The sequence below is a fragment of the Hipposideros armiger genome, unplaced genomic scaffold, assembly GCF_001890085.2.
Source record: "Hipposideros armiger isolate ML-2016 unplaced genomic scaffold, ASM189008v1 scaffold_444, whole genome shotgun sequence".
Taxonomy (NCBI): Eukaryota; Metazoa; Chordata; class Mammalia; order Chiroptera; family Hipposideridae; genus Hipposideros; species Hipposideros armiger.
Genome location: NW_017731794.1, coordinates 632,650 through 651,576, shown reverse-complemented (window position 1 = coordinate 651,576; position 18,927 = coordinate 632,650). Strand labels below are relative to the sequence as shown.

General features: G+C 39.5%; 1 protein-coding gene across 4 annotated transcripts in view; it reads right to left on the bottom strand.

The window, feature by feature from the left end:
- The window catches only part of SH3RF1 (SH3 domain containing ring finger 1), a 169,203-nt gene that overhangs the window by 58,420 nt on the left and 91,856 nt on the right, over positions 1-18,927 (bottom strand). The gene's annotated exons all lie outside the window — the stretch shown is intronic.

The following is an 18,927-nucleotide window of genomic DNA, read 5'->3' as shown; positions in this document are numbered from 1 at the left end:
AGTTACTGCTGCTGACCTCTCAGGATTTATAATCTGCAATCTACAGACATATGGTCTTTTACAATCTGTTTAAGATCCTTCAACTTTGTTCCTTCCTGGTTAGAGAGTACTGTTAGGCTGATATGCTAATAGATGAGGTTTTAAATATCACTGCATTGCATTATGATTTTAAATGAGTTTTTAAAATGTCTGTGTAGCCCACGGCAATCTAGTCATCAAACTGATTAAATACGATGCTTCCCGATGGCATTGGAGGTACCCATTCTTGATCATTAGTTGTCACTTTAAGAAGATCTCTGGCCTCCTGGGACACTGCTACCTATCAATGATTCAAAGAATAAATGGCAGATCACACATATCTATAGTCATTCACTGAACGAGACTGCTGTGCTCCTGCTTTTCATGTACTTATCCGTTCATTCATTTATCCAGAAAACACTTATTGAGCTTTCCCCTTTTTACCAGGCAATGTGCTGAGGATATAAAGAGGAACAGGGCTCAGTTCTCATCCTTAAAAAATAAGATATCAGAAAAAATTATAACATAGTATAGTGAATGCAAGTATAGAGATATGCAAAGATGGAGGATGCAGTGATCGAGCAGCAGTGAGCCCTGATCTCTGGAGTTTAGTAGGTGGGAAAGGGAAACACTTCCTGGAGAAAGTAACGCATGAGTCAAGCCTTAAAGGACACACAGGAGTCAGCCAGGCAAAGCTGGAGAGGAAGAATGAAAGAGAAAAGTGAAGGCACTGCAGACAGAGGACAGCACCAGCAAAGACATGGGGTGTGCTGTGCAGAACGATGGGGTTTATAAAGAAAGTGCTGTTCTGGACAGGCGTTATGGGATATAAAGTGTCGGGCAGGTCGGCAGGGGCTAGTTTATAGAGCATCTTGAATGACATGTTAAAGAGGTTCCACGGCTGTGCTCTTCAGGCAACGATTAGCCACTCACAGGTTGGAAGCACCCACGGCCACGGTGGGAGCTATGTGCTAGCAGATCAGCCTGGCAGCAGTAGGGAAAGCGGACAGGATGTGGGCAGGCAGGCAGACAGCTCTGTGCAAAGCACGGCCCTAAATTAGTTGAAAACATTGTTTTAAAGATTAATCTTTCTAATGAAGTAGAGCAACAGGGAGCATGCTCATATGACTGCCCTCTCTCTAGCCATGCCCCCCCACCAAAAAAGTAAATCAAAGTTTTATACCCTTGATGGCAATAAAACTTCATAATATAGCTTTAAAAGGTTAGTTTGGTTTCTACTCAGAGATTTAGAGTCTGGCCTACTCATAAGCTAAGCTTTTTTTGTTGTTGTTGTTAAATATTTTTATTTGGCTGAAGAAGAATAGCCAATTCTTGGCTCTGGAAATGCTATTGGCAGTCATCTTGTCTTGGCGAGGTCTGCAGGATGTTGTCTTTGGTTAATTAGAGCTGCTCTGGAGGCCAATATCCTGGGAAGACAGGAGTCGAGCCTTCCAGCAATCCTGGGACCCTCATGTGTCCACATGTGCTCTTTTGGACTCTGCCTTAAGATCCTGCCTTCATGGCACGTCTCCTGGGATCCGGCCTTGAATGAGTCTTGTAAACAGTCCTGCTCTGCCCTTGGCTTCCCCCAGGAGGGAAATGCCCATCAGGAAATCTGCAGCTTCACAGTCCCGTGAACTTGGGTCATTTTCCATTCAGTGTCCAGGTTTGTGGAAGGATTCTCATCTCTGTCGGCCCTCACAGACACGCCTCGCTGCATTCTCTTCTTTATTACGTATTTCTTGAAGTCTGGTTATCACAGTTCAACAACATTTCCCAAGACGGGTTTGAGGAAATAACAGTAAATAAACACAGCAATAAATATTACTAGGAGAGACAGCCAGAGTGATGGAGCCCGAGACAGAGAACCGACAGGGGCTGTAGTAAAGCAGCTCTTGGAACACAGCCGATGGGACCATGACCTGGCAGGACAGGGTGACAGTGGGGAGCAAAGACTCCAGAGCCCCAAGGCTTGGGTTGGAATCCCAGCTCAGTCACTTTCTAGCTGTGTGACCTTGAGCAGGGTAACCTCTCTGGGCCTCAATTTCTTCATCAGGGTTGTTGTGAGGATCTAGGAAATTAGTGTGTGAAAACGACTACAAGAGGCCCAGCAGGCAGTAGGTGCCACATACATGAACTATCATCATCACCATCACCGCCCAGAATGAAAAGCCCGTTCACCAGAGAAACACAGCACCCGAAAACGTATTATTTGTCTCTATGCAGCTGGATGCTTTCCTCTTTGGACGAATTCACACAGCAATTACATTTTAATACATATTCACTGTATAACAATGCAAAGAATGTTCCTCCTAGGAAGTGTTTGGGATTGTGAAACGTGCACTTCTGAGGCACACATTTGTTTTCTGAGTGAAATCCATTCATCTTCTGGTTGAACAGAAGGAATTACAAATTCACTGACATGCACCGTTTAATAGGGGATGGCATTTTAGATGTGGCTGTAGTTCATCTTGACAGGGCTAATGTAAGGCATTGGATGCCTGCATGAATTAATTGGAAATCCTATTACAAACTCGGTGACAAATAACTCTATTCACCATTACGGCCTGTTCTCTCGATTTTTTTCCCCCACCTCAATTAGCTCTGTTTGGCCCACTCTGTCCAGATCCATGCCAGCCAAACCCATGCACCAAGATACTGATTTAGGACTCTTAGAAACCATTCAGAACTGCTCCTCAAGGAGATCTGTAAAATTCCAATCAGCCCCACAGTATGGTCCTTTTGTGATATGCTGATGTGGGAACTGGAGGAATTTATTTCTTCACAGATCACTGCTATACACCAGTGGCTTAATGGACTTACTAACTTTTCCGCCAAAGCAAATCTAGTAAGTGTTCCTAAAATCATCATTCTTAACACAATGAGTGGCAGGAATAAAACAGTGATATACGGTATGGTTAGCCTGGTTACATCTTTGTGACTGCACCCTAACATTCATTCATTCTTTCACATAGACTTGCTAAATCTTGACTGCAAAGGTTATTTCCCCACCGGGAAAGAATCATGAAGCTTATGGAAACCTAACCCACAAGCAGACATTTGTTCATCTGGCTGTGTTTTTCCATGGAGTTCTTTTTCAATTCAATTCTAAGAGGCTAAGAAGCCAGTTTGTGTCAAGTTTCTCAAAAGGTTTCCCACATTCAATGCAACAAATTCTGCTCTGATTTCAAATCAAGCAAAGTTCAGTGATCTTTAAAAGACTTATTCCCACACAGGCTGCAGATAACTAAGGATAAACAGTTAACGAGTTGGAAGAGCACTAAAAGAATGTGTTTTTCCTTTGCGGCATCTGAAGGATGAAGCCAAAACAATTGGTTTGATACCCTAGGACGACTCTTGTGGGTAAAATCCATGCAAAGTTCATGGAGGCACTGCCTTCTCATTCATCTCCTTAGAAGGGTCGGGACGTCATGTCATCACCCAGCCCGTTGCCTTCCCTGCCTCCCAAAATGCTGCCTTTCTTCTGTACCCTCTCACCGGGCCAAGGCCCCCGAGGATCCGCAGAGCTTACATTTCACTTGGCTACACATGAAAGGGAGGCTTAAAAGAAGAGAAAGCCAGAGAGAAACCAACTCTGCAGTCTAACCTTGGGTTTGCAGCTGTCATTCATGCTGCCAGCTTTATCGCAAAAGCTTGGCAATTCAGACATGTGAAGTTATTATAATGATTCTTAATCTAAAATACATTTTAATAAACAGTGACTATTTTGCTCATATACATAGGACAGTGAGCCAGTTTTACTTTTTGAATAATTTTGGATTCTAAGTTCTATACACAGGTATTTTATCTGACATTAAAATCCTCACGAGACCTGCATACAAATATTTTTGATTAAATGCTTTACAGTCCATTTCTGTACCATCAAGTGTATTCCAATGTATCCGGGAAAGCACTGCTTGATGATTTAGCTGAGCTTCTAACAGGTAAATAAAACATCCACTGCCAATTTATTTTATAGCTTCTAAATGCCAATGCTCAGATATACGTGCAAGATAGCCTCTTGAAATTCATATTCCTTCATGCATTTCTTACTGCTCCATAAAGTGAAAAAGATTCAATGGCGTAGTAAAAAGAATATCGAGAAGATATTCTTGTCGTGGGAACAGCAATAAAATGTGTATAATTTAGTAATTTAGTTATATCTAAATTGGCACAAACTCTGGCTGATTCCAACAAACTTGACTTTCAAAAACTATCCAGAAAGAACTGAGAAATAAAGAAATCATAGTACTAGGAAGAATTGCACACAGAGTAATAAGTAGCAAAATGGCTTGAGGAAAGGATTTTTTAATTATTATTATTAGTTTCAGGCGTACAAAACAACATAGTGATTAGACATTTACACTCCTCACAAAGTGATAACCTCAGCAAGTCTACTACCCATCTGACACCTTACAATAGCTATTCCAATATCATTGACTATATTCCCTATACTGTACTTTACATTCTGTGACTATACACATTTTTAATTATAGTTGACATTCAATATTATTTTATATTAGTTTCAGATGTACAGTATAGTGTTAGGCATTTACATAATTTATAAAGTGGTCCCCCTGATAAGTCTAGTACCCATCTGACACTATAAATAATTTTTATAATATTATTGACTGTATTTCCCATCCCTGTGACAACTTTGTAACTACCAATCTGTACTTCCTAATCCCATCACCTTTCTCACCCATTGCCCCAACACCTCTCCCTTCTAGCAACTATCAGTTTGTTCTCTATATCCATGAGTCTATTTCTGTTTTGTTTGTCCATTTATTCTGTTCAGGAAAGGATTTTTTTATTTTAGATTTTATTGGAGAATTGGGGGAGAGGAACAGACAAGTTGCTGTCCTTTTGTTCTTCAGTCTAGTTGTGGAGGACGTTGCTTCATTGGTCCATGTTGGTATTATCATTGCGCTCTTCCCGGGTGAGGCAGATCGGTTGCTGGCCATTGGATGGCCGCTCACAGCAGCTCACGCTGGCTGCCAGCCACTCCCGGTAGCCCATGGCAACCCACTGCAGCAGAGGCTGCAGCCTACGCCGTCGCCAGCGATTCACAGCAGCCCAGCTCCAGGTTGAGCTGTTGTTCACCATCTTACTGTAGAGGGCAGTGTCACTGGCCGTCATGTGGGATCCGAATCAGGGCCCTGCTGCTCAGAGCTGGCGTCCCAAGCCAACTCTTAACCAACGTGCCACTCGGCCGGCCCAGGAAAAGATTTTTTTAAATGTCCTTTGTACAACAAAATATATGTTCGATTTTCCCTACAAAGTGACATACCTATCAGGATATAATAGCAGTATTTCATAAAAATACTGATTCATTCCTTAATAGTTAATAAGTCTTAAGTATTGTTCTCAAGATGTCTAGGGTGGATTATCACTCAAAAATTATTTGATCAACTTCAATATAACAAACATCCAAGATGAATATTACAAGTTATTTTATCCAAATAATATCAGAAGGAACTAAGAATTCCATCATCCCACAACAGTCCATCTTTTTACTTGTTCTTTCCTTTAATATTTATTTGTGGGGAGCACTGTGCTGGGGCATTTTTATCTGATGATCACTTTCTTAAGCTTCCACCTCCCACCTACCCCAAATGTGCCACTTAAAATTTTCTGATCAAACTTTAAGCATAGTTACCAGTACTGTGGGGATGACTCTTGCAAATAAACAGATATGAAGAAAAACACTTTTTCTTCATTCACTATTCTTTTTTGTCCTTAGTATACTATCCCACTGTCCCCTTTTCTCGCGTACTCATTTTCTTCAGCTTTCTCCTTAAGTTCCAGCCTGCCAACCCTCCTCTACTCCACCCTGCTCAAGACAGTGGGCTGACCAAGGCCAGGCTTCGCACTGCTCTGGTGCCCTGGTGCACTCAGCGCCTGCTCACACTCCATTCTCTCTCCATCCACTCCCCTCTGCACACTCAGCTCCCGCTCACACTCCCTCCACTCTATCCACTCCTCCTCACACTTAGCTGCTTTATTCCAATCCACCAACCCTTATGGCATTTCTATCCCAACTCGTGACCAAATAGCAATGCGCCCGTTATAATGTTCAGCCTTGTTTTAGTGATAAATATGGTACAGGGAATGAGGGGAAGGAGAAAAAAAAAAAAAAGACTAAGTAAGGGTGAAGGGCAAGAGATAAAGTAGTAACTTTCTTACCAAATACCCTGGACAGTAGTCTCACTGCTACTTAATCAAATGATAACACATAACCATTTACTTAATCAATACTTCATCAAATGCTTAACCAAATGTCAATACCTAATGAAGTTAGTTGAGGTCAAAAGATTATGTTCAAACATCCAGAGAGAAAACGAAGAGTTTTCCAAGTTAAGAAAAAAAATGATCTTAGACTCTTGGTTAAATTCTTTTCTAGGAACCACAGTACAGAGAACAGAGGGATATATACCTGTGAGGGGTGGAGTAAGGCCTGTCCCCTTGGCTCCCCTCCCCTCCTTGGCCAGGAGAGCCCGAGAGGTCACCCAGGAGAAGTTTGGAGGGCACCGTTATAGGGAGGGAAGGGGACGAAGGGGCACTGTTTAGGAACTACTCACATTTAGGGATTCGGAAAACCTATGAACTAGAGGTAGGAAGAGGGCCGGCAGAATAGAACCATAGTATCATGAGTAATTCCTATCCACGTCACCCATGTCTTTGCAATCTGGAGACGATTCCCAATTACCTCTTCAATCAAATGAATGGTCTAAGCTGTGAGTTTTATGGCCCTCCCTTCGGATTGACTGTTCCACTTCGTATTTTCCACTCAGCAAGCAAACTAGGCCGCTGTCATCACCTCTAACTTCACACATGCCTCACTACTGCCTGCATGTCTGTGTCCCCAGCACAAATTCACATGTTGAAATCCTACCCGCCAAAGGTGACAGTATTAGGAGGTGGGGCCTTTGGGAAGTGCTTAGGTCATCAGGATGGAGCCCTCGTAAATGGGATTAGCGCTCTTGTAAAGAGACCCCACAGAGTCCTCTAGCCCCTTTTTTATTTACCCTGTGAGGACACAGTGAGAAGGTGCCAGCGATGAACCAGGAAGAGAACTTTCCTCAGAACTGGACCAAGCTGGTGCCTTCATCTAGGGCTTTCCTGCCTCCAGAACCGTGACGAATAATTTCTGTTATTTATAAGCCACCCAGTCTGTGGTATTTTATTACAGCCGCCCAAATGGACAAAGACACTCCGGCACCAAAATTCATAAAGAATGGTCGATCTCTCTCTCCACCTTCCTACCTCCAGGTCCCCAGCACTAGTCTATGTATCATTATACAACTGCGGTTGATAAGGACGCTGCATTTCTTGCACTTCCATGACAATGTCTCTCTAGGATGACTGCCTCCATTGTTTGGAATCGGATGTAAATCAGATGGTTCTGGAGTGGATCAATAGGACAGACTCTTTCTCAGATGGAATGGCCGCTTGTTCTGTGGGACCCAGTGCAGCCCTGCCTCCTTGGAGAAGATTCTCCCAACCTTCCCCCACCCAGGCCTGCAGAGGGGGTCGCTTCCCTGCACAACCAGAGTAACACCTACCTACTACGGCTATGGCGTTGCTTTGCTCTCATTCAGTTCACAGCCTGTTTACCTCTACCAGGCTGTAACTCCCGGGAGATCTGGGATGATGTGCTATCCATCTTTAGGTCATAAGTTCCTACTTCAGTGTCTGTAAATAAATTATTGCTAGATAAATAAATGAAAAAAAAAACGAATGTTATCTCTACTGGGCTGAGTGCTAAGATGTGGATGGCTAAGTGGAAAAATACCATGTCCCAAGAGCAAGCAACGTAAAAGACAATTCTATGGACAGCTAGGCTCACCGGCTTTGAATACACTGTACAACCTCTGCACTAATGTATTTACGTGTCTCTGGTACTCTTTGTGAATGGCAGACTGTTAGCCTGTCTTTTTTAAACTGTCCTTAGTGCCTCCTGCAGTACACAGTACTTGGTGGGCACTTGATATTGAGACATGAGAGAGGCAGGAATACTGAAGGAGGAATATCACTCCCCACGCCCTAAGGCTGCTGGGAAACCTGGGGCACACAAAGCTGGTACAGAAAGACCTGGGGGACTGAGAGCTAGTAGTGCTAATTAGTGTCCACTTCAATGTGCTCTGGAAACACAACTAGAGATGCAATACGTTCTGGAAATGGGCAGTTGAGTGCTTTGCACTAAACAGATGGTTGGCATTTGAAAAATGTGAAACAAATTATGCAGCAAACCATAGCAAACAAATATTTTCCTTACAGACTCATTTGGGAGTTATAAGAAAACAGTCATAAGAATGATCTATAGCTTTTCTTTTTGGATAGCTTGAAAAAGGGAGTATTCAATGAACAGACAAATCATTTAAGAAAAACAAATCTTACTAATTTCTCTAAGGGAAGATAGCTATTGAGAACGCAGTCACTGGAATAAAATGCAGGAAATTCATGTCACTCATTGTCCTGAATATTAGTTTTCTGTTCTGTCACGTGTTTAATAATCGCAATAGTATTTTGCAAAGAGCAGGAAAATTTATTGGGAAAAATCCCTGCAGTAACTTGAGCTACCATCTTGCGTACTTAAGGCAGAATGAGGGATATTTCCTGGTAAAAGGTCAAGTTTCTATCATTTTGGGAAACAGCTTTATTCCTGGGAAGGCTCCTGCCCTTCCCCAACCCCTAAGCCTCCCACCTGCCCTTGGAGGTGTGGGGCTAGAGACGGAGGAATAACCAACCATCTGAGGAACTCTGCATGGCCCTTGTCTATCCTTACAGAAACCCAGGAAGGTCAGGGGAGTCAGAAATACAGAGGGACAGGGGTGCATGGGAGCAGGTTTTAATATTCAATAGAAAGGTCAGGTAAGGTGTCGATCTAATTCAATTGCCTGGTGTTAAATTTTTAATCCAGTGCTTTTATTGATATGCTGGAGAGAGTAGGCTCATATAATTTAAATGTGACATTAGATGTGAAACATGGTTCATAATTTCAGAATTAAAACAACATCAGAATAGGCCCACACCTATATGGACAACTAGATAAAAGTGCTAAGACAATTCAAATGGGAAAAATAAAGCCTTTTCAACAGCTGGTTCTGAAATAATCAGAAGCCCATGAGCGGGGGAGCAGGGGCACGCCTTAACTTCTACCTCACACATCATACGTAAAAATTAATTTGAGATAAATCCCAGAATCAAATGTAAAAGCTAAACTCTAAGTTTTCTAGGAGAAAACAGGAATAATAGCTTAGTGATGAGGCAGACCACATGCATAAAAAGCCTAGCTAATAAACATTTATAAACTGGGCTTCATTAAAATTGAAAAATTCTGTTAATCACATTTTTAAAAATCAAAACTCAAGCCACACATGAGGGAAATGTTGGCAATACATATAACTAACGAAGGACTTGAATCCAGAAATACAAAGTACTGCTGCTACATCACCAACAAACAACTCAATTAAAAAAAACAAAAAACAAAAACAACAACAAAAAACCCAGGCAAAATATTCGAGGACACACTTCAAAAGGAAAATATAACCATAGTCGTGAAAATGTACTCAACATCATTAGTCATCAATAAAACCACAATGAGATATTATTTCACCCATTAGAATGATTACAATTAAAAAGACTGACAGCAGAAAATGTTGTCAAAGATACAGAGCAAATAGAACTCATGCATTGCTAGCGGGAGTCTAAAATGGTACAATCACTGTGGAAAATTATTTGACAGTTTCTTAGAAAGTTACACATACACCTACTCTATGACTGAACAACTCCTAACTTAGGTATTAACCCAAGAAATAAAGACACATGTCCACACAATATGTATAGTAATACTCGTTGCAGGCATTACTCATAATATCAAAAACTGAAAACCCAAATGTTCATCAACAGAATTGATAAACGCTGGTATCCTCAGTTATTAAAAAAAAAGAAAAAAGAATTATTGATACATGTGAGTGGAAAAAAACCCCAGTATAAATACTATATAATTATATTGATGTGAATTCAAGAATACTTAAGACCAAGCTATTATAATAAAAATTGGAAGAGTAGTTGTCTGTAGGGGTTAGGGAATAAAATGGAAGGGGCCATGAGGAAAATTTCTGAGATTATACAAGAGGCCCCCCCTTACCCATGGTTTTGCTTTCCAAAGTTTCAATTACCCACAGTCACCTGAAGGACAAAATATTAAATGGGAAATTCCAGAAATAAACAATTTGTAAGATATAAATTGCATGCCATTCTGAGTAGCATGAAGAAATCTCATAGTCCTACTCCGTCCCACCCAGAATGTGAATCGCCCTTTTGTCCAGTATCTTCACGCTGTAGACATCCCCCACCGTTATTTACCCAGCAGCCATCTTGGTGACCAGGTCCACTGTGGCGGTATCAGAGCACTTGCGTTCAAGTCATCCTTACAGTAGCCGCCCGCTACAACATGACGTCATTCACCTCACTTCATCTTATCACATAGGCATTGTATCATCGCACATCAACACAAGAGGAAGGGTGAGTACAGTACAGTAAGATACTTTGAGAGACCACATTCACACTTTTACTACACTATAGTTATAATTATTCTATTATTAGTTGTTAACCTCTTACTGTGCCTAATTTATACATTAAATTTTATCATAGGTCTGTATGTACAACGAGAAAAATACAGTATACATAGGGTTCCGTACTGTCCGCAGTTTTAGACATCCACTGGGGGTCTTGAAGCATATTCCCTGTGGGTAAAGGAGGCCTACTATAGTCTACATCTTGACTGGGATGTTGGTTATCCAGGTGTAGGAATGTATCAAAACATATTAGATTGTGCACTTCAGAACTGCAATTCACATATGCAAGTTTTACCTCATATATTAAAATGTTTAAAAACATAAACCAGTAGCAGCACTTAGAAAATTAGAAATGACCACGTATACCAGATTATGTGACTATGTATGCACCTGAATGAAAAGATGCAAAAGTATCACAGTGATAACCAGCCACACTGGCAATCAACAGGGTTGGCAAAACTGAAAAAACAAGACATCTGAAGTCTAGAAGTCTAGATTTAGTCCCTAGAAAGGTGGCTCCTTTTCCAAAAGGAAATCTATCACTGACCTATAGAAATGGGTATACAGAATGTAGGGTTTCTGCTCTAATCTCACCCTACCCTTAGCACCAGTCAGTCTCTCACTAGATGTCCAGGTTATATTCTGAATCCCATACACAAAAGAAGAGAAAACTGCAGTGTATTCAGGGGGTAGAGATCTAGATGATAAAAGTGTCTGAAAAATATTATGATGGACAAGGTGCAGAAACTGTGATAGGTTAGTGGGTAGTATTAAAGTAAGTCTTCAAATTCAATGAAAAGGTCTTACACAGGTTTGGAAAGCAAGTCAGCTACATGTCCAGTGAAGGAAATTACAGGCTTAAATCAATGCATACATTATTTAAGTTGGATAAAGGAAATTTTCTGATGGTAAGGGTCATTAAATATTATAATAATGATATCCCTTTCACTGGAAGCTTAAAAATAGGACAGTTTCACAAGCTTACTTCCGCCCAAAAGCAAAGGAACAGATTATAATTTACGATCTCTAGTAATACCATGATTTCTTTGGCAATCAGACCATTTGAAAGAATACTTTTAGTCTTGATGATTTCCTTTCTTTTTTAGGGTGGAAGCTCAAGAATAAGGGTAGCGATGAGGTATAGGAGAGGGAGCAGGATATATTTTTGGGGAAAATAAGAATATGAATTAGCCTGCAGAAATCAAATCAAAGGAAGCCAGTCTCCATACTCCAGAGTCTATCATAACCTGTTACAATCTTGTTAGGAAAAGTAGAGGCGAGCTCAGCTGTAGTCAAGCACACCAAGCTCTTTTCTCTCATTATTTTTGCTTATTTTGAAAAATACATAATATGTGTGCATTACTGTTACTGCTCTTCAAAGGAATGTTCTGGTAATAGTCAATTAAATGTGAAGTCTACATAGTGAAGACTGAATAATTACTGCAGGATAACATCCTCTTACTTTAAATCTATTACAAGAATATAAAACCAATCCCATGAAACCCATAGGGTAGAATCAAGGTCTTTAAAACATAATCAAGTCTTTTCACAAGAAAAAAAAAAAAAACTATACGTATAGGACTTGAAATTTTAGCTTTCAGAACGTATTACAAGTATTAACTGAATGTAGAGACAACCTTTGGTTAAGCTTATTGTAAAATAATACTTAAATACTTGGAAATATCCTGTGTTACTAAAGTGAGTATTACTAGAAAACACTAATTTTCTTTATTCTCTAATTTCTCCACTATATGACTGAGCAAAAAATGCTACTGTAAAGAAAAAAAATATCCATTTGCAATGAATAATTTCATCAATGAATAGACTGTTTTCATAAAACAGGCAGTTTTATTGAAGTTTCCTCTAAAAAAAAAAAAGTATTCCAATTCTAGTATACTGGTCACCAAAAATAATAAAAGAAATTTAAGGGGGAAAGATTTACTAAGTCAGTTCGGACAAGTCCAAATGCCAACTTTTATTTTCCCCTAAATAATTACACGGTAGGATATGAATTACAGGTATTTTTAACCAAAAATAACCATTATATAAAAGCAATATAATATTTTTTATTTATGTAGGTGATTAAATATGTAGCAAATAATATAAAACTAAGCAAGAGTCCACATGTGTGCATCTGAGACTACTTTTATTGAGCATTTAATATGTACTGCACAAGATAACATCATCCAGCTGTATCTGTAACAATAGAAAATTTGAGATAATGAAAAAATAATCTGAGCTGGTTTCGGCAACAGATTATAGTTTTAAAATGTCTACTCATATAATATATCTGTATGTTTTTTAAAAAATATATTTAAATGTTCCTTTGGGCCAAGCACCTAGTTTTTCCTGTTCACCAGGCTGTGAGCAACTTGAGGGTAGGGACTCGATCTCATTCATTTTTGTGTCCTGATGGCCCAGCATATGGCGCAGAATCAGTCTGTGAGATGACTGCTTTGCTGCTGCCTCTTACTTCATTCCATCCCACAGAGATCAGCCAGATTCAACTTCTTAAAAAATATTGCCTTTATCAGATCATCTGCCTGATCAACTTTTCCTAATTCCCTTTTCTAACAAACTCAAACTCAGTTCAAACCCTGCTCTTTGGCGCTTAAGATGCCCACATTCTGACCCCAAAGAACTTTCTCAAACACTTCACACTCCTCTCCAACAAGTATACAATAGTTAAACTAAACTAGATTCCCCCTGGTTTCTGTAACATGGGCTTTCTTCACCCACCTCTGGGACTTTTCTCTGTTACTCTCCACCCAAAGAGCCCTCTGTCCCAGACCTCACATCCACTTGTCAGAAGTCCATTCAAGACACAATGTAAATACCACATTCTCCGAGCCCTTCCTTATTCCCCAATACAGATGTATATTCTTCATTTGAACCCCAGGTTTTGTTTATAGTTCTTTGTTGGCTTTATTATACCTTTGTATTATAAACATTTGAGTACTTAACTAATAACCCTACCAGACTGAAATTCCTTCAAGGGCATTTACTTAGTCTCTTGTGCTTTCTTGAATCATCTGCAGAGTCTAGTACTGTACCATATATAAAATAAGCATGTTTACTGAAATGAATCTGATCAATCCCTCCCTCTAGGCAACTTTTCTTCGCACCTACTATTCTAAGAAAGAGGAAGACGTTTCTTCACTCTTACACGGCACCTCTGTTCAAGATGGCAGCCTATGTCTGGTGTTCTACTCTAAGGAATTCTGCTTAGAAAATTAGCAGAGTGGACCATATACTATCTGCCTATATGTACTAATCAAGTAGGTCAAAGGACTAACATGGTGTCAGCTTGTACTTTTTGTCATTTTACCTGACCTAGACAAAGACATCAAAGAAAGTGGCTTAAATTAAGGCAGTAGTTTGCTGTGGTGGGCTAACCGCATGCATTTAATTGCCTGAGTGGCCTCTCTTCTAAGGTCATATTGAAATAACAAAAAAGGATTTTTTAAAAATAAATAAAACCATAGGAGTTCTAGAAACAGAGTAAACATTGATTAGCATACTAAAAACATTTTAGGAGTTTCTAGAAAAATGAAAGTAAGTAGAATTAGAAAAAATTCAAAGGCTGATTGAAAAATAACAGGGAAGAAAGATAGAGATGAAAAATGACAAAAAAAAGGTTAAGAGATATGAAAGATAGCTCAAAAATGGTCCCATGTCCATCTAAAGTGAATTTCATAAAGCGAAAATATAGACGATAGGAGGGAGAAGAATCATTTAAGATACACAGTAATGCAAGAAGTGCTTCATCAGCTAAAGATACCAATGAGCTCAGCTAGAACAGCCTCATTAAGTACCAAGCAAGATTAATAAGGAGAAAAAGAGATTCATATACAGACATATCTCATTACATTTCACAACTCCAAAGACAAGGAAAACATTCTTGAAGACTTAGGGCAAAAGAGTTTACCATTATGGAACTAGAATCTGATACCTTGGTAGCAATATTGGATAAAGAGAACAGCACAATGTCTTTAAATTCCTAAGACAACATGATTTAGAAAAACTTAGCTAAATTATTAAATAAGTATGCCGACAAAAAAACCCCCACAATTTTGAACATATAAACATCTCAGAAGATCCCCTCCCCCCCCCCAGTGCACTTCAAATGAAAAAAAAAAAATTATTCAAGGAGGTTCTCCTTTGGTTGTCTATTGGTTACGATTCGGCGCTCTCTCAAGGAGGTTCTCCCATCCCACCTCGCCCCAAAAACCATGAAAGACTCCTAAAGAGATGATGTGTGATACAAGAAACATGGAAGGCTGAGAGAATGGACAAGGCATTGAAAGAAGATCCACAGGACTTCGAAGCTGGACTCATCCCGCTTGCTGTGAGGCAGAATCTGACGACACCAGTTCTATTTCCTTCGCTATGGATCCAACCACACTGCAGTGAACAGTGTTTATATAATCACAGTACTGCAAATGCTAGTTTCATGGGGCTTCAATTTTTATTTATTTTTAAAAATTTTTTTATTTTTTTTAGCTGAACCTTTCTGCCACCTGTTGGCAGCTCAGCAGCAGCTCAGCTTGGGCCGTGAATCGAACTGGCAACCCTGTTGCTCAGGGCTTGCACCTTTGAGCGAGCTCTTAACCAACTGAGCCATTCGGCCGGCTGCACGGAGCTTCAATTTTTAGAATCAGTCTCCACACAGAGTAAAGAAAATCGATTGCACTACAGAATGGAATGTTATAAACTGTGATAACATAAAAAACAATCATGGGGCCGGCCGAGTGGCTCAGTTGGTTAAGAGCTTGCTCAAGAGTTTGAGCTCTGAGCAACAGCGGTTTGATTCTCGGCCCGAGCTGAGCAGCCGCTGAGCTGCCAACAGGTGGCAGGATGGCTCAGCTTAAAAATAATAATAATAATAATAATAATAATAATAATAATAATAATAATAATAATAAAATAAGGAAAAGTTAAAAAAAATCATGCAGTGAACAAAAATCAGGAGTTAGGTAGAAGGAGGTGGGACATAGAAGAGGTAACATAAATATTTTCACTTGCTATCTGAAATTGATATTGTCAAATGCTAAGAAATCAAGAAATAGAAACATATTGTTTGCGGTTGGAAAGGTAACCTGTAGAATAAAGAACAGAAAAGAGTACAAGCACTTACGTCCAGAAAGCAGAGCTAGGGTATGAGAGAAGGGGCATTTTTACTTTAGAATCTTCTGTGTGGTTATGTTATATATTTTCTACTGAACAGGTATAACTTTAAAAATAAAATGTATAAGAAAAACAAATGCAGTGTGTAAAAGTCTAATGTACTCACTATAAATTTTAATAGATTATCTTGTTTATGAAATAATTCAGACATACAAAGATGAATAATATAAAAGATAACCCTCTACCCACAACCCACCTTGAGAAATACAGCATTTTAAATGCAATTGAAGCCTTCTTTACCAACCACACAGTAGCTTTTAAAAGAAAATGGAAAGAAGAAAAGCTAGATAGACCCTCAACACACACCCCTACTCCCACTCCCAGTTACTGCTAACTATTACTGATTAGGACATTCAGTTGCACTAAATAATTGACTCTGGCATTTTAATATAAAATCATCAGAACAGCACTAGGACTTTTACTATGCCCCCTGATTATTCAGACTCTATCTCTTATAATAAAGACTTTTTAGTTTGCTGTGCTAATTTTCTTTATGGATATAAAGAAGGAGCAAATATACATAATAAGTCCAATTGTTTCAAAAAGGAAAGACATAAATTGTCTCCACAAACATGCTCCCCACTTCTACTAGACCTTGTGATTCGATTAATCAATGTGATTTCGCCTTGAGAGTTTATGTCTAAATTCTTGAGAATCTAGGTCATGAGACGCTGTGCATGGGGCCTGGAGAGGTAAGCATGCTAGCTTTGGAGAAAATAAAAGTGTAAATACATTGTCTCGGTTCAAGAGAGGTTAGTTTACTGAACATGTGGAATACGTGCAAGTCTTTTGACATGTCGCCTACAATACCTACTTCTTATGCAAGCTTAAGAAATCAAAGTGTGATCCAAACCACCAGTTATTTAATCATTTACAAGCTGCTTTTAAAGAGGGCAGATAGCAAGTTGATAGTGTATGAATTCTCAGAACCACAATCACAAAAACTTAAACAGAGATGAGATTTTAAAATCTTTAAAATAAAGCCATTTCTGTCTTTTTTACAATGTCTTTTAGAAATGTAAGAACACCCCCTCCCACACCACCATCAATCTGACTTTAAGGACATAGCGTTATATTTCCATTTAAATTTCCCGTGTCATTATAGATAGATAGATAGATAGATAGATAGATAGATAGATGTATACATACATACAAAAAAATGTATATGCATTTAAAGAAAGGAAAAAACTGTATTAAAATTATGCTGATGGAAACCACTGTTGACTAAAAATATCCAGCCTAAGAGGAAGCTTATAAAAGTTTTGGGCCAAACTGACAACTGCCGGGAAGCACAATCTCACGATTGAGAAAATGCTCCGCTAAATGGCAGTTTGCCGCTTATTTTATACCTTAGAATCAAAGGAGGAGGGTTACATGAAATCCACTGGTGGTAGATTAAGGGGGTGGGAGAAAGCAAAGCGGAGAAATCTCTGGGATTGGATAAAAGTAAATTGGAGAGACAGGTACTTGTTTTACACAGGTGGGTACAGGATACTTAATAGTTCACTTTTTACAGCACATACAGATGGTAATCAGGAGACAAGCATAATAATGAGGAACTTTGCAGTTTCCAGCTCTGGTACGGAAAAAGGATTACAGACATTGCAAGGAGGTCATCTTAGATGCAAAAAGACAATAAACAGGCTCACTTAAGGTGAAAATTGACTTTATGAAGGAAGTTTCAGGCTAAAGATGCAACTTCCCACCATGGCCCACCTTAGTTATGGTTTTTTTTAAGCTCATGCCATCTTATGTGGTTATTTTCAATCTCCTGAGCTTGCCAGGGTTAACCTGGGGCCCCTTTTCCATCCTCAAACCTTTGGGAGGTGATTAGGTTTAGATGAGTTTGTGAGTGTGGAGCTCTCACTATGGGATTAGTGCCCTTGTAAGAGCAAACACCAGAGCGCTTGCTTCCTCCTTGTCTCTCTCCATGCACGTGCACCAAGAAAAAGCCATGTGAGCACACAGCAAGGAGGTGGCCATTTACAACTCAGGAGGCAGGCCCTGACCAAGAACAAAATCTGCCAGAGCCTTGATCTTGAACTTCCTAGCCTCCAGAATCACTGAGAAATAAATAAGTGTCTGCTGTTGAAGCCACCCAGTCTGTTGTATTTTGTTACAGTAGCTTGAAGGGACTAAGATAGGGGTAAAATGAAAGCGTGAACAGAAAATAGCCGGGATGGAGGGCTCTGTAATGTGCCCCAAAGCTCTGTAACTATCCATTCTTTGCAATGCCCAGTATTTTTATTCAAAATTTGAATGAAGATATTTAAAGCATGATTAATTTGCCAGTGACATAAACCTAGAAAGGAGAGGTGTTAATATGTTGAATGACAAAAATATGACTTTAAAAGATTTTCAGCAATGATCAATATGGACCAAATAAAGCAAATGTGTATTGGAATGAACAGAAATTTGTGTATTTCATTGTTCAAAAAGCCACTTTCACAGGTACAGGAAACGATAGAAGACCTGCCTTAACAGTATATTGAATAAAAGACAAGGGTTTTGGCTGTCTACAAGTTTAATATAAGCCATGAACAACACAGCTGCAGTGAATATTAAAAAAGGTATTACCTGCACAAATGAAATGCTGGTGACAATCAGACAAAGGGACAGTCCTTCCATGTAATGACTGATCAGTGACATCGGAAGGATCTTGTTCAGTGCTGTGTATCCCAATTCAAGAGGAATATTAGTAAAATTATCTCTAAATATAGAAGGGTAAATAGTCTAGAAATCAAGTTAGAGAAAATGTGTCTGAAGAACTTAAAAGCCTTGACCAAAAAAAGGGAAAAAAACTAGAAAGTGAAGATGATAATAGTATCTGTTCTGCATTTTCAGTGCGCCATACACATATTCATACACACAATACATCTCTGAGGTAGGTATCGTTATTATTCCCAGGTAACAGAAACCAAGGCCCAGAGAAGATACGGAATCTACTCAAGATTATACACATGGTAAAAGGTGCGGTTTGATTCCAAAGCTTATACTCCCAATCAGGAGAAAGTCTTTAAAAACGGTAAGGGTTGAGCTGGCCGAGGGGCGCGATGGTTAAGAGCTGGCTTGGGACGCCAGAGGGCCCCGGTTCGGATCCCACATATGAGGGCCAGTGACACTGCCCTCTACAGATAAG